The sequence below is a fragment of the Lutjanus erythropterus genome, chromosome 23 (assembly GCF_056507025.1).
Source record: "Lutjanus erythropterus isolate fLutEry1 chromosome 23, fLutEry1.hap2, whole genome shotgun sequence".
Lineage (NCBI taxonomy): Eukaryota > Metazoa > Chordata > Actinopteri > Lutjaniformes > Lutjanidae > Lutjanus > Lutjanus erythropterus.
Window position 1 is genome coordinate 8,203,988 of NC_139339.1, and position 14,053 is coordinate 8,218,040.

Below are 14,053 nucleotides of genomic sequence, written 5' to 3' on the forward strand. Positions count from 1 at the left end.
GGTAGAAGTGCTTCACTCTATTTACCTGCTTCAGCATATATCACCATGATGTCTATTATCCATGATACAGCTTTTTTTTGCAGACTATTTGTTTGTCATAACACGATGTGACTCTGACAAGGGGTTTGGCATAAGCATCAAAGCTCCATTGGTGTCTGTAAGGTGGCAGGTGATGTGATTCAGTACACATGCTCATTAAAAAGAGGATTTCTGATAGTGTTTATTTCTCTTTAAAGTGCAATTCATCACTCGGGATCCGTAGTAATGTGTCGTGGCGACACAATGAGTTATGGCTTATTAAATTAAATGGTTTCAGTGGCACGTCTCTAACTGGAAATGACCTCACCCACCATCCACTTGCTGCCTCTCTTTGGCTGCTGTGATGTACGCAGACTACACATTGGCATATACTCGTACACGTACATAAACACATTCAGCACCTCTGTGGAGGTATAGACCCAGAGTAGATATTTCCCTAATGGAAAAGCTCATTGCGAAAAAATAACTGTAAAACCAGCCAGCGCTCTGTCAAACTATTTTACAGTGTCAGCACAAATGCGCCAGTCTCTCTTCACTCTGCAATGAAATTTATGGCCATTGATGACTGATTGCATTTCTCCCCCTCACAGTACTCTGAGCCTTTTGAAAGTAACCCAGCAGCACATTAATTTCTCCAAAGTCATCATTTCGACTGCAGTGACTTGCTGGAAAAATAAAAAAAACTCAGATGAAGAGAGAGCCTAATTTTAGTGGTCCTTATCAGCGCTAGCAATAAAAATGTCCCTAAAACATAATTCAAATGGATGTTTTGTATAGATGGACAGTGTGCAGGAACATGTGTATGCTTTCATTTCTGCGTCAACGTTCCACGTGTGACGTCTACATCCTCGCACTTTTCTCATTATTGAATCAACCAATGTCATCTCAAATTAAAGGTCCAGTTATGTCATCATGCTCGGAGGACCAAGAACAATCAGAGTGCCTCGGAGTATTCTCGAGAACATCAATATGCAGCGTGCATTTATTGGAACCACTGAGGTAGACACAGTGGCTCAAAAGTGTGCTTCTAATTAAAGGTCTAATGTCTCATCTTGTGCATGTTTTCCATTTCTTTTCTCACCATTCCTGTTGAAGGCAAGCGACGCTCAAGCAGAGATGGACAAAAAGCTTTATGAAAAGACACTGATTAACCTGTCATGTTCCAGACAGGTATCCATTAGGCTCTTTAATCAAAGTCTATATGGCATGAAATTGACATTTTCAACCCACCATAATGCCTCACGAGAAGCACTGAACTGAGCGGATACTGCCCTATACGTCAGTGCACTTGTAGCTGCTCTAACCTGTACTTTGCACCCGCCGTCTTCACGCATCAAAGCCTCTGAAAGATCCTTTGTTTTCCCAGTCCGCGTCAAAAATAAATGTTTCTCATCTCGAGCATGTTGGATGATCTTGGAGGCAGATTCATCTCAACAGACAGGTCCCATGTAGTGGCAGCCAAACCTGCAGCCTAATTATGAGACATTAGCAAGATAATATAAATAAGTAAGTATAAAAATTCCGATATTAAATAAAGAATGTATAGATTTTCATACAGACCTGCAATGGCCTTAAGATACTTTACAGTTCAGGATATTTTAGTGTATTTTTCAGTGTTATTGTCCAAAATATCAGGGCGCTGAAACAGTAAACTTTCACCTGTGTTTTTAATCACTATAAATAACTATAATTGATAAATACAAATAGAACAAACTAGATTTATATATTAAACCTAATAGGAAACCACAATGTGACTCATTTTCTATGCGAAGCTTTGCATATTGAGAGCTGAATACTGATGCTAACAAATGAAAACAATCTGCATTATGTTCTGTTTTTTTTTTAAACCCAAGATTTTCATATCTGTCAGATTGTAATTACCATTCTTTCTTTTTTTTTAGCCCTTCATGATGACTGTTTGCCCTTACTACAGAGGATTGTTTCAGAGTATAAGACATGATCCGAGTAGCAATAATTTGCTCTCCCCGGTCAAATAGAGTTTGCAGTTATCCAGGATTGGAGCCAAAGGTCTTCCTCACTGAGGGTTTTCTGAAGTCACCGGGTTGGATCATACATTCAGAAATGTCTACAATTCCTCGCTTTCCTTTCACCACCACTTCTTCCTTTCCTCCCTCACTCCTCTCTCCTGCTCTGTCTGTGTCCTTAAGTCACAGGGAGAGAGAGCACGGTTGTTTTGATGTAGGATTTGATAGATTTGTTTGCTGCTGCATTCATTTGCTCTGTATCAGGGAGCTGACGGGCCGTAAAATGAAAATTTGCCTTAGATTTTCAGCATGACTGTTTGGGGGCAAATGTGAAAGAACTCCCCATGCATTCCAGATACATATTTTTCTATATCTTAAAAGTGCGTGTGTGCATGCTATGCATGGCAATTAATAACAAGGATTGTAAGGTTCCCACTGACTGGAAATGATGTGGTTCATATCTGTTAAAGGCAATTTTTTCCCCACAAATCCCTCAGCAGCATTGATATTGCCCAAGAGGTTGTGATACTGTGATGAGAAACTCCTCCAGTTTCACTTATTTTGTTGCTCTTGTAAAGGAACCTCATGATTAAAAAGTGACAGTTATGGATAGAGTCCTGCTTTTCAGGTAATTAGATTAAATTAAAATGCATGTGCGTCTTGCGATGGCCACAATCTCTAATTAAAATGAATGTGATGCAAACAACAGGAAGCATTTTCTTGTTAGAAAACAAGTTGAAGGAGATAAAGTCAAACGACAGGCTCGCCTTTTGATGCTGGTGCACACTATGAAACTTCCCAAAAAAAGTGAAACCCTAACATAAATTTAAAGGGATAGTTTGGATTATTTAAAGTGGGGTTTTATGAGGAGAAACAGAGAGGAGCACCAGTATGGAAGCTAAGAAATGTACTGCTATGGACAGGGTCAGCAGCAAAATGTTTTTTAGTCAATTAAAAAAGGTCCACTGAAAAAATCAATATCAGAGTAATTGTGTACTATATTTAGAATATTTTCTAGAGGTGGGAGACATCAGATCCAGTATTGGTATTGGGGCCCATATTGAACTCGCGACACCCATCTGCAGATTCTGCACCACCACATCCTTACCACATGTATCCTATATGCAGTGCAAATTGGGAGCTGAATAGAGCTTTTTGGTGTTACTCCACATTTACACGTAAAATAAAGGAAGCACATTCCAACTTATGGTTCAGTACAGCTGGCGTAAATGTCAAACTAACACCAGTAATAATGAACCAGCACAAAAATGACAATTACCAACATAAACCACCATGTTCTGAACAAGCACATCACAAACGTATGACAAACTGTTAATGATCAATAACTTTTTCATTTTGTAACAGAATCCTGCAGTGCCCAACAATGGCTAAAGTACACCGTTACACAAGTTACATTACACAAATTACCTCTCCAGACTGAAGTCCAGTTTCAGCCTCATGCAGTCTTATTACTACTAATGCTAATAAAGTGAACAATGCTGCTGCTAATTATGCACATCATGAAAAAATGTCGCTGGTATTGGTATAGAATTGGTTATTGGCAGATATATGCAAATTCAGATATTGGAATGGGATCAGAAATGTACAAAAGGGGACTGGTACATCTCTCATATTTTCACCACTTTACTTTGCAGCTAGCCAGCCTTTTCAAATGGGAAAACATAATGATAAAAGCCAAATATTGGTCTCTCTACAACAAAACAAACTCCATGGGCAAAATCACCTGACCTTTTAGAACATGGTAGTTGCTGGTCTACCACTGCCTTGATAGGTCAGTTTGTTTGTGTTATTGTGTGACTTTGGTGTTTTAAAAGGATAGTTCAAATTCAGCGAAGCCATTCAACCACAACAGTCAAATTAACAATATTATGGATGTGATGGTTCTGCAACTCTTGTGCTCTGCAAAGTAAAATTACTCATTTGAGTTGAAGTTGGGTTGATTTGGAGAGAGCGATATTTGGCTCATATAACAGTGGTTTGGAAAAGGCTGTCTGACTGCGAAGTAAACTGGTATTGTTTTCTTTCAAGTGGACTTTATTTAAGTGGCTAAAATATCTTCTGTTGCAGTGTATTGCTTCGCTTCCAACAACTGTACTCCTGCTGCTTCTCCAATCTGGGGGTGTGCCGACCGCCATCTACTGCAGCTAATACCTGGACTATCAGTAAGTACCTCATACAACCCCACATTTTATTATCCAAACTGTCCCTTTAACTTCATGGTAACTTTGTGATATACAAAAGACAAAACTCTTTCTTGGATATTGTGGACAGTGGTAATGGCCTTGATCAGGAGCAGCTACCGAGATGCTTCCTCTTTGTTCATGTGCAGTTGACGCGTGAGGTGAAACCAAAGCAGGCCTGGTCGAGCCGCGAGGAAGGTGCTTGTGGAGTGCACGACACCCCATTGCTCTTTCCCCCCGTGTGCCCAGCCGATGTCACAGAGCGCGTTGGATGATGGAGCACTCTCATTCCGAGTTGAGAGAGCGCTGAAGGTGAGAGTCGGCCAGAGACCCAGTTCTTTAATCCTGGCCGGCTTCTGCCACCTTGTTCAGCAAGATAAATGGACTTTTGACACACAGTCAGATCACACACTGGCCCGGCTTTGATAAACAAACACTTGTTTGTTTGCACTTTCCCATCTCCTGAAACCATCATGTGGCCTTCGGTGAGAGTCTCAACCAATTAGATATCCGCTAGCAAATGGGTTCTAGTAAATATTAGGTAAAACATGAATGCATGAAGTTACAGAGAACCCAAGTTCCAAAACACATTTTTAAATGCACAACTTCAGCTCTGCATGCTTTATACATCATCATATATTTCACTCTAGCAACAGCGGTGCTAAAAATAATGTTTTCAAAGCAATTATATAGTTCATTGACTTAAAAAGTTCAGGGAATTCTGAGGGTTGTCAAAAAACAAATCTGTTCTTTATGACAAGACATGTGCAAACAGGCTTTTGTGACACTGTTGGTGTGCTTTGTTGAAGTCCAGGTGTGCTACAGACAGGCAAACCATGGGGGGCAATTAGAGAGGATGTCCAACACCTGGGTCCACAAGTGAGACGGGAGCTTGAGAACATCCCAAATGACATTTCCCGCAAGAGCGCTCAGATTCACAAAGCGTGCATTACATACACTCTATTGGAGGTATTTATCAGAGATGAAGCTCCAGCAGTTATATTTTTACCATTCAGTTGCACATGTTTACAACTGGCTGAAACACCAAGAATTAACATTTTAGAGAGCAGTTGGCACTCTGCAAAATATATCTCGAAATGTAAAAAGAATCATTATATTCCACCCCAGACCTAAAAAAATGGGATGCTGTGTGAAACGTACATGAAAAAATATTGTCCTTGTACTGTATTCAATTGAATACTGTTCAAACTGCAATGTAAATATACACTCTTTCTGAATTTGATGCCTTTTGATTTCCAAAAACAATCTGAAATGTGGACACTTTTCCACTTTCCGTCAGCTTGGTCAGAGCTCGGTCCAAGAGAAGTCGGCAGCGTTTCTGGATGTTGCTGATAGATGGCTTTCTCTTTTCATGGCAAAGTCTTAACTTGCCTTTGTAGATGCAGCAACAAACTGTGTTTACTGAACGGTTTTCCAAAGTGTTACCGAGCCCATGTAGCGTCCTTTATACAAGTATGTCTGCTTGTAATGCAGTGGAGCCGAAGGGGTCAAAGGTACTGATACGATCACCTGGTCCCAACCTACCTGTTTACCTGGAAAATGTTCCAAACTTGCTTTTTGAGAATTCCAGAACTTTCCCAGTTGGTTGTTGCCCCTGTCCCAACTTTTATGAAACATGTTGCAGGCATCAAATAAAGACTGAGTGTATATTTACAAAAAAAAAAAAAAAAAAGAATTAATGTGAAATATCTTGTCTTGGAATTGGATTATTTTGGGGGTTATTTTAGAGGCATAACTACAGCAATGACCAATCAGGAGGAGGGAGGTAAGAGACAAAAGGTGTTTCACACGAACTCAGAGCTACACTATTAAAAAGGAAAGCAGTCACCACCATTTAGTGTCCTGTTTGTTTTGCTCTGGTAAATACATCTCTTAATGTGGCGTGACAACAAGTAAGTGTATAAAAGTCAATTTTTACTCAAGTACCTTGTGATAGGTTGTAAGGTCCAATTTATAAAGAGCAGCTCTCACGCCCACACTCCCCTGTGCACTGTGTAAGCAGTGAAGACAGATCAGTTTAACGCCAGAGTCAACACCACCCCTAATCTTTCCCACTGTGTCCATAAATGTGATTGGGTTAAAATAATAGCTATTAACCACCATGTAAAATAGTAAGGGTATTATTGAATTAAAAGTATGGAGTGGTGAATTCAATTAGATTTCTAACATGTGGTAATTATTTTTTGACTTGCAGAGGCTTAGTCATTCCTACATTTACCTTTTATTCGTCCATTTTATGAAGTATGAAGTTATTAATTGTGCTTGATTTGATGCTCAACCTTCCGACCTTCTGTTTTCTTTGTACTGTTTGAACTAAATTAAAGCTGTAGGAATCTCTATTTAAACATATTTTTTTATATATATATATGTGTACAAGGTATATGCGATCAATATTTGAAGTTTAAAAGTTACTGCAGTTTAGTTTTAAACCTGCTCCATGCTAGAGTACACTATGTACTTATAAACAGATCATCACAGATTAAATGTACTTTTTTTTTTTTTTTAAACACATGTTCAAGTGCAAATTCAACTTTCAATTAATAAGTCTCAGGTCTCTCCAAACTAAATTTGCAACTGGCTTGGCTGGCTTGAGACAATCGAAAACCTTGAAAAGATAAATGCACTATGCTGGTAAAGTGAAGTTGATGCACTGCGGGCAATGTGTGGGTTGCAAAATCAGGATATCAGTCTCAATGTATGACTTTAAATGCTTTCCAACTGAATTTTTCTCCACGAAAAAAGCTGAAAAATCAATCTGGGTGTCTCAGATCCACTATTAAGAACCCAGAAGTGAATTGTTGATACCAACTATGAAGTTTGACTTGCTCAGTGGTACCATTTGGTTTTGTCCAGACAGAACCAGTAGAGATACATCTATCTTTCCATCCATCCTTTGTATTTCTCCCCCTCTTTCTCTGCGTTGTCTTCCCTCCCGGCTTGTAGCATAAATGGATTTTCATGCATCATCTGAGCGGGTGTATTGGAGTTGATGGAGTGAGGAGGATGACACGGATTCCAGTCACATAGCTCCTGTCCCGTACCTTTCTGCCAATTCCCTCTTCTTCTGTCAGCCTTAACCCCCCCTCTTTTCTGATCCTTTCCCCAGCCTTTCCTTGTTTGGACAGTTCTTCCTTTACATGGACTAAACACAGTGTTGTTGCAAGGCATGTCTGTGCATAGTGTTGGCTCAAAATGGTGCTAAACTATGGTAATATAACCTGTTGTGTTTTATGAATATATCACATTTATGCTCAAGGCACTGAATTCTGGCCACTATACAAAAACAACTTTAGGCAGTTTGCCAAAACAGACACTGCAGACACCTCCTTTGAAAGTGCATGCAGTCTATATTATTGAAAAGACTGTCCACATATTAATAAATACTATTAACACAATGTATATAACATCCTCTGGGCCTTCCACTTTATGTCATGTCTGTCAGCCAAGGCCCCTTTGTCTTAATGTTATTGATTTTAATTAGTTTCTACTTTAAAGTTTGGTCATATTTTGAAAAGACTTTCTTTTAATCTGGGTTACTCCAGCTATGAAAAGCCCCCCTCTCCCCGTGCCATCAGAAAGAATGAGAACTGATATTGTTCCCTTTACCGCAAGTCAGCTTCCCATTTGATTGCTTATCTCTTTTATTAGCTTGATGCTATTACTGGCATGGCTTCTTGGCTTTCATTATCCATTTTTATGCTGCAATATTCTCTTGGAATTGTTATCGGAGGCGAGTTCATCTTGTCGCGTTGTTTATGCGTGATTGATTTGTGGGTTGCTGATCTCGCCCTCCACCCCTTGCTCAGTGCCGACTTGGCGGGTCGACAAGGTTACTTATTCACAGATGATAGACATCTTTATTAGGAGAGGAGAATGCTTTAAAACCTTAAGCGCAGACATTTATCTGGAGCACGGCATCTTGCCGCCCAACGCCCGACATGCCCAAACCCATCCATCACAGGTCGGCCGACGGCCCGTGTTCAGCCCGTTTGCCCTCTCAGACAGTCTGAAGGACAGAGCAGCGCCGAAGATGGCAGCAAGAGACTGAGAAGTGCAGGGAGTGGTTGTGTTGATTGGACTAGCCCAGGGGTGGGTCAGCGACCCCTTTGTGTTGACTAGTATCCTTAGCATTTTTCTGCCAATCAGCTGGAGGTTCTGCTGGAGATCAAAGTTTGCTGGATTCTTGGTAGAGCAGTGCTTTTCAAACTGGGGTTCAGGGACCAGCAGGGGTCCTTGAATGGATTGTAGGGTGTCCCGGGCAAAAGGAGGAACAGAATAGTTTAATTTAATTACAGTTTTTGAAGTAAGAATTACAAGGGAATAATAGTGTTAACCATTTTGAGTTCAATTTATAGTGATGCTAGTTTGATCATTGATCTTTATATTTAAATACAAAAAAAATATATACCGGTAGGGGATTACTTGGCAAAATCTTTTCAAACTATTTGGGAGAATCAGAAAAATATAAACAAGGCAGTTTTTATGTCTCTGGGTCAGTGACAGCAGTAGTTGGAGGTGTTAATTTTCAGGTTGTCTGTCCGTCAGTACAACTGTTTGTCTGTACATCTGTTCTTCATGCAGTATCTCAAGAGTGCCTTCACAGACCTTTGTCAAACTTGGCACAAATGACCACCTGCACTTGAATGAACTGATGAGATTTTGGTGGTCAGCAGTCATTGTGACTGAATGAGATATCCCATTCATGTAAATGTGATATCTCAAAAAAGCCTTGAGGCAATTTCTTCTAATTTCGGTATAAACGTTCACTTGGACTCGAGGAAAAAACTGCTGAAAATTTAGAGGTCAAAGGTCAGGGTCACTGTGACCTCACAAAACAGGCCTTGGCCACAACTCAAGCATTCACTCTGCCAACTATGACTAAGTTTTGCACAAATGTCTAATAGACACAAAAAAGGTCAACTTCACTGTGACATAATATTCATCTCCCTCAGTCGTCTGTACTCCTCTCAGTGTATTGCATTCACTGTAATTGTAGGTGTGAATATAATAACTTCAATTTTGCTGAAAAAATGCACCTGATACACTCAATACAATTTATTGAATTCCTTCAAAGTCTTCACTACATATAAGTTTGGACTGACATGCATGTAAACTTCAACCTGAGTGGTTAGCAGAGGCAAACTACTGCAAGGCAGTAATTCTAGTTCTCTCTCTTTGTCTCTTTGTTTTAATGCACAAGCAAAAGTAGATGACTTTGAAAATAGTCATTTATTCTATTGGAGAAAGAGCCAGACTTGTTTACCCAGCGGCCCTAGTTTGAGTCTTTATGCATATATGCCTGTGTAATGAAGTTTTTGCCCAGTAGTGATGGCAAATGTCATTAATGCTCGCAAAAGATGATGACTCGGAGTACTCACATTAAGCCAAAAGTGTGGATGCTACTTGTTTTCTTTAAGACCTATCATTCTGTCCTCCCGCTGTGTGTAATGGCACTTGGCATCAACGCTCGATGACGAGGCGATTTAATTTATCTCTCACTATTTAGTCTTTTCAAATGTGTTGGCTCCACTCTGCCAAGACTGTAGTTATCACAATGATCCTTCTCCAGTCAGACTGAAGTGTACACACATGCACACACACACGCACACGCTTGGTTTCTGTAGTTGCTGAGATAGCTTGCTCAGCTAAGGCCTCTCAGGCTCTGTCTCATGCCGGAGTTCTCTAATCCTGTCGGTACTTCAGAGGCTCTATAAAGCTCAATTTACCCCCTAACAAGCTCATGACTTAAATAAATATTATTATTTAGGACAGGTGGCTTTTAAGTGGTGAAAGCATGTTGGATATGCAGTATTCAAATACGCTGGGGGGTCTTCTTTTCCATTACTTAGTGCATCTGATGGCTTTTACCCTTATTGACCAAAACATGGATGAGTGTAATGTAATACTTCCCAAATGAGAGCTATTCCAGGCCTATTCAAAATTTCAACATTTAACATGGCAGTTCCCTTCATCTTTATTGGCCAGCTAAATGGTCTTTTCCCAGAGCTTTAATTATTCATAGATATTAAAGTTTAAATCCACTGGCTCTTGGGTATGCAGTTGTATGGCTTTGAAATAAAGGTCATTAACATTAGATGATATTAGCTTAACTGTTCAGAGATACTTTGTGTCTTTGTCTTATGGTGCTTAAAATGTGCACAGTGTTTTTGTTCCACAGGAAAAAAAAAAATCCATTAATGGTAGGGAACCTTGTTACAAAAAATACAGGAACATGCAGGAGGAAATGAAGTCAATTTCTTCAGCTTGAGGCGAACTTGAGCACTTGACCGTGCTCCTTTGTTAAAATTCTGGTCTCAATTACCAAAATGGGAGGTGGTCACTGTTGAGGGAATTAATAAGTCAAATGAAGTGTGCTCGTGTGATGCTTGATTTTCTTTCCTGTGGAATTTTTGGCAAATTGATTATTCATGCTTGGCTGCCATTTTACATTAGGGCCCCCGATGCCCTGACGATGATTGCTTACATGTGCTCAACTGATCTATATTTGAAGTTTAATTAGCATTAGAGAACCATTAGCCTCTTTGACATCATAACAGAATGGGAGCGCGATTGGCTGTCTTTGCGGTAATGATTGGTCATTTTTGATTAGATGCAGTCCAAACATTTGGCCCGACTGTTTTTGTGGAAAGATCAGGGAGGGGTCACTGCCACTGCCAGTTGCCAGTTACTGCAGTCCTTGCTGTTACCCCCTAAAATGCAAAGATATTGTGACTGTAACCAGTATTAACCTCCCATGGTAAATTCAATAAGATGTTTAGGACACATGAACAGAAAAAAAAAAAGAAATATTATATGAAGGTACAACATAAGACAATTGCAGATTACTTTATCAGAAGCAGATTTATAGTGATGCCAGCTTGTCTTTTTTGTTGCAGATTTTCTGGATTGTTCCTTTGACTTGATGGTGATTAATAACCTGTGGAACCTTCCAGATTAAAGGTATGTACACACACACTTGTCACACATTTATATCACCAGGTGACTTTCAACTTAAATGAAAGTGTATGTGTAATTATTTTTTGTTTTTGTCTGGCTTGTGGAATTTTTTGATAAAGATAAGATAGGATAAAAGAATCCTTTATTGATTCCACAGTGGAGAAATTTGCATTGTTAAAGCAGCAAAAGGCGATAGTATAATCACAGAGGCAAAATAGTGAATAAAAAAGATATAATAAGGAAACAAGTAAGATATAGACAAGAGAATAAAACAAACAATATAAACAAGAAACAGACTCAACAGTTAACACTGTTGCACATAGTTTTGGAGTTTAGATGCTGCACAGGTGGGTAAGAATTTATATTGTACCTGAGTGAAATATTGTACACTATAGTATACATTGATATTACCCTGAGTGTAATATTGATATGGCACATTAGTTTACATTAATATTAAGGTAAAATGTGTAGGCATAGGCAGCATTATTATGCAGTACTGTACTGTAGTGCTACAGAGATGCCTTGGCCTAAAAATGTCCTCCACGTTTCAGAAAACATGTTTCTTTGTTACAGACCTCAACAAATGTCACATCATCATGATTTTAATTTTTTTTCCAGTTAAAATGAAAATTGAGATGCAAAAAAAGTTATTTCCACAAATCTTGAATCATAACTGCCAAAATAATTTCAATATGGTTTTTTTTATATGATTTGTGCAGCCCTAATAATCATGGGAAAAATGGTTACATTACCACAGAACACTGGTATTATGATACTGCTATGAAGTGAAGCCCATTACAGTCATCACAATTTTTTTGTCCCTGTAATTTCAGGCAAGAATCCACTAGTCTTTATCAATAATTGGGCAACATATAAGTGGGGGAAAAAAAATCTGCTTTTTCCCCTTTGCCTTGTTAATGTTGCACTTTCTACCAACCATTGTCATGCTTTTATGGTGAAGCAGCTATAGTTTCCTGTAGCCTTCATCAACATCATCAGCAACTGCTAATTTGTAGCATTGAGGGTTAGACTTGGTTTGAGCGGTATGTATTTTTCCTTACCTTCATTGCTTCCTGATATTTTACTCGGGTAGATGGTACCAACTATATTTGCTTTTGGTAGGATACCTCTACGTGGTTTTCCGCTGCAGATAGTACTCCATCAGTGTAGATGGAGCTGCTTGACATAGCAGTACATTTACTGCCAGACCACAACATCACTGCTTACGTTTTCTTTTTTGCTCACTCACCCGCTCTCTCGTCTTCACTCAACTAAAGTTATACGTTGAGTACCTTATGCTACTCTGACCAAACAGTAGTCTGCAGTGTTTGCTGATTGACCTTTATCATTGGGAATAAACCAGAAATGCTCCCAGGGATGAGGCATTTTTTCTTTTTCCCCCAGTTGCCATGTTTCTCTGCTCAGCTGTGTTGCCTTGTCCTCCAGACAAGAGACTGACCTCTGGTGGTGTGTGCTCTGCACTACATTACATCACATCACCTCAATACAGCATCTCTGTATCAGTTTAATATCAATTGTCAGTACCATCAAAAATACAGTCAGGATTTCTTAATACCTATAATTCTTCCTTAATTTCATAATGAGTGTAATATCTTTTATACTGCCCAAACCTACAGTACTCTCGAGCAACGATTTGCAAGTCCCTCAGTCAGGTCAATATTCCAGTGTGTGTGTGTGTGTGTGTGTGTGGGCTACGCTGTTGGATGACTACAGTGAGAAATTATCAATATCATCACAGGCCGGGAGGAGACTTGCTTTATTAGGTACAGTGCGACGGTTCACATGGTGCTCCATGTGAGAGCAGTCCAACGACGAGTCACAAATCTTTGTGAGCTTTGATTAGTGAAAACCATGATTGACTTTTCACGGCGTGATCGATGAGAGCCCTCGCTGCTGATGGTTCAAAATGGCACGCCTTCAGTATTGATAAGCACTCATTGGGGGGAAAAAAGTCTACTTGTTGGATTGCAGGCAGCATCCTGCGACTCTCAGGTAATGGAACTGTCATTCTTCCTCTTTCAGATAAAAATCGTCTCCCCCCCTTTCCTCTTTCCTTCCTGCCATCTTCTGCCATATTAAAAGGGTTATAAATTCAGCAAGGTGGCGACACCATTACTGGAATAACTCGACTGTCTTTTTTTATTGCTCCTGCGGACTATAACAGACAACTGCCTTTACAAGCAAAAGAAAATAATTTATTTGCATGACAATACCAAAATCAACCTCCTCACTAGTGTAATCAACCAGTATTTCTTTTTGGTCTTCATGGCATCTTGTCTCGCTCTCGTGAAAGAAGCCTACTTGTGACTGTGTTGGCATCTATAGTATATCCCACAGCTGACTTTGTTTTGATAGCATGTATGTCAAACCAGTGTTAATTTTGACAGCAAATTTTGATTTATTTTTAGTCTAAAATTATGTTTACTTTTAGTCATATTTTAGTCATCTGATTTTAGTTTTAGTTAAATTAATAACTTAATGTATGAACTAAATCTATGATAGATTTAGTTAAATAAAATCACTTTTGGTTACAGTAGAAATAATGAACACTCGAAACATCTATTGTTATCAAACATAAATTTCTTATTACCATTAAGTATACTACATTTCTGATCCTTTCTCCTGTCATATATCTTACATAAAGTATACTACATTTCTTGAAACGTGCACTTCTTTGTCAATTCAATTTGAGGACAGTGAAACTTTGCAGTTATGATTTTTGGCTTGTCAATCAACGTTTTAATTTATGTTATAAAATGACCAACTCTGGGTCACTCACTTCTGTAATCTGTACAGAACAGGTGTGTTTCTGTTTTAGCATGTAGTGTT

General features: G+C 39.2%; 1 long non-coding RNA gene across 1 annotated transcript in view; it reads left to right on the forward strand.

The window, feature by feature from the left end:
• The first annotated feature begins 4,385 nt into the window (after positions 1-4,385).
• LOC146305592 (uncharacterized) overlaps positions 4,386-14,053 on the forward strand; it is a 50,485-nt gene continuing 40,817 nt past the window's right edge. Inside the window, exons 1-2 of the long non-coding RNA XR_014769106.1 lie at positions 4,386-4,537; positions 11,143-11,206. This is a non-coding gene — a long non-coding RNA (uncharacterized LOC146305592). The remainder of the gene's footprint in view (positions 4,538-11,142; positions 11,207-14,053) is intronic.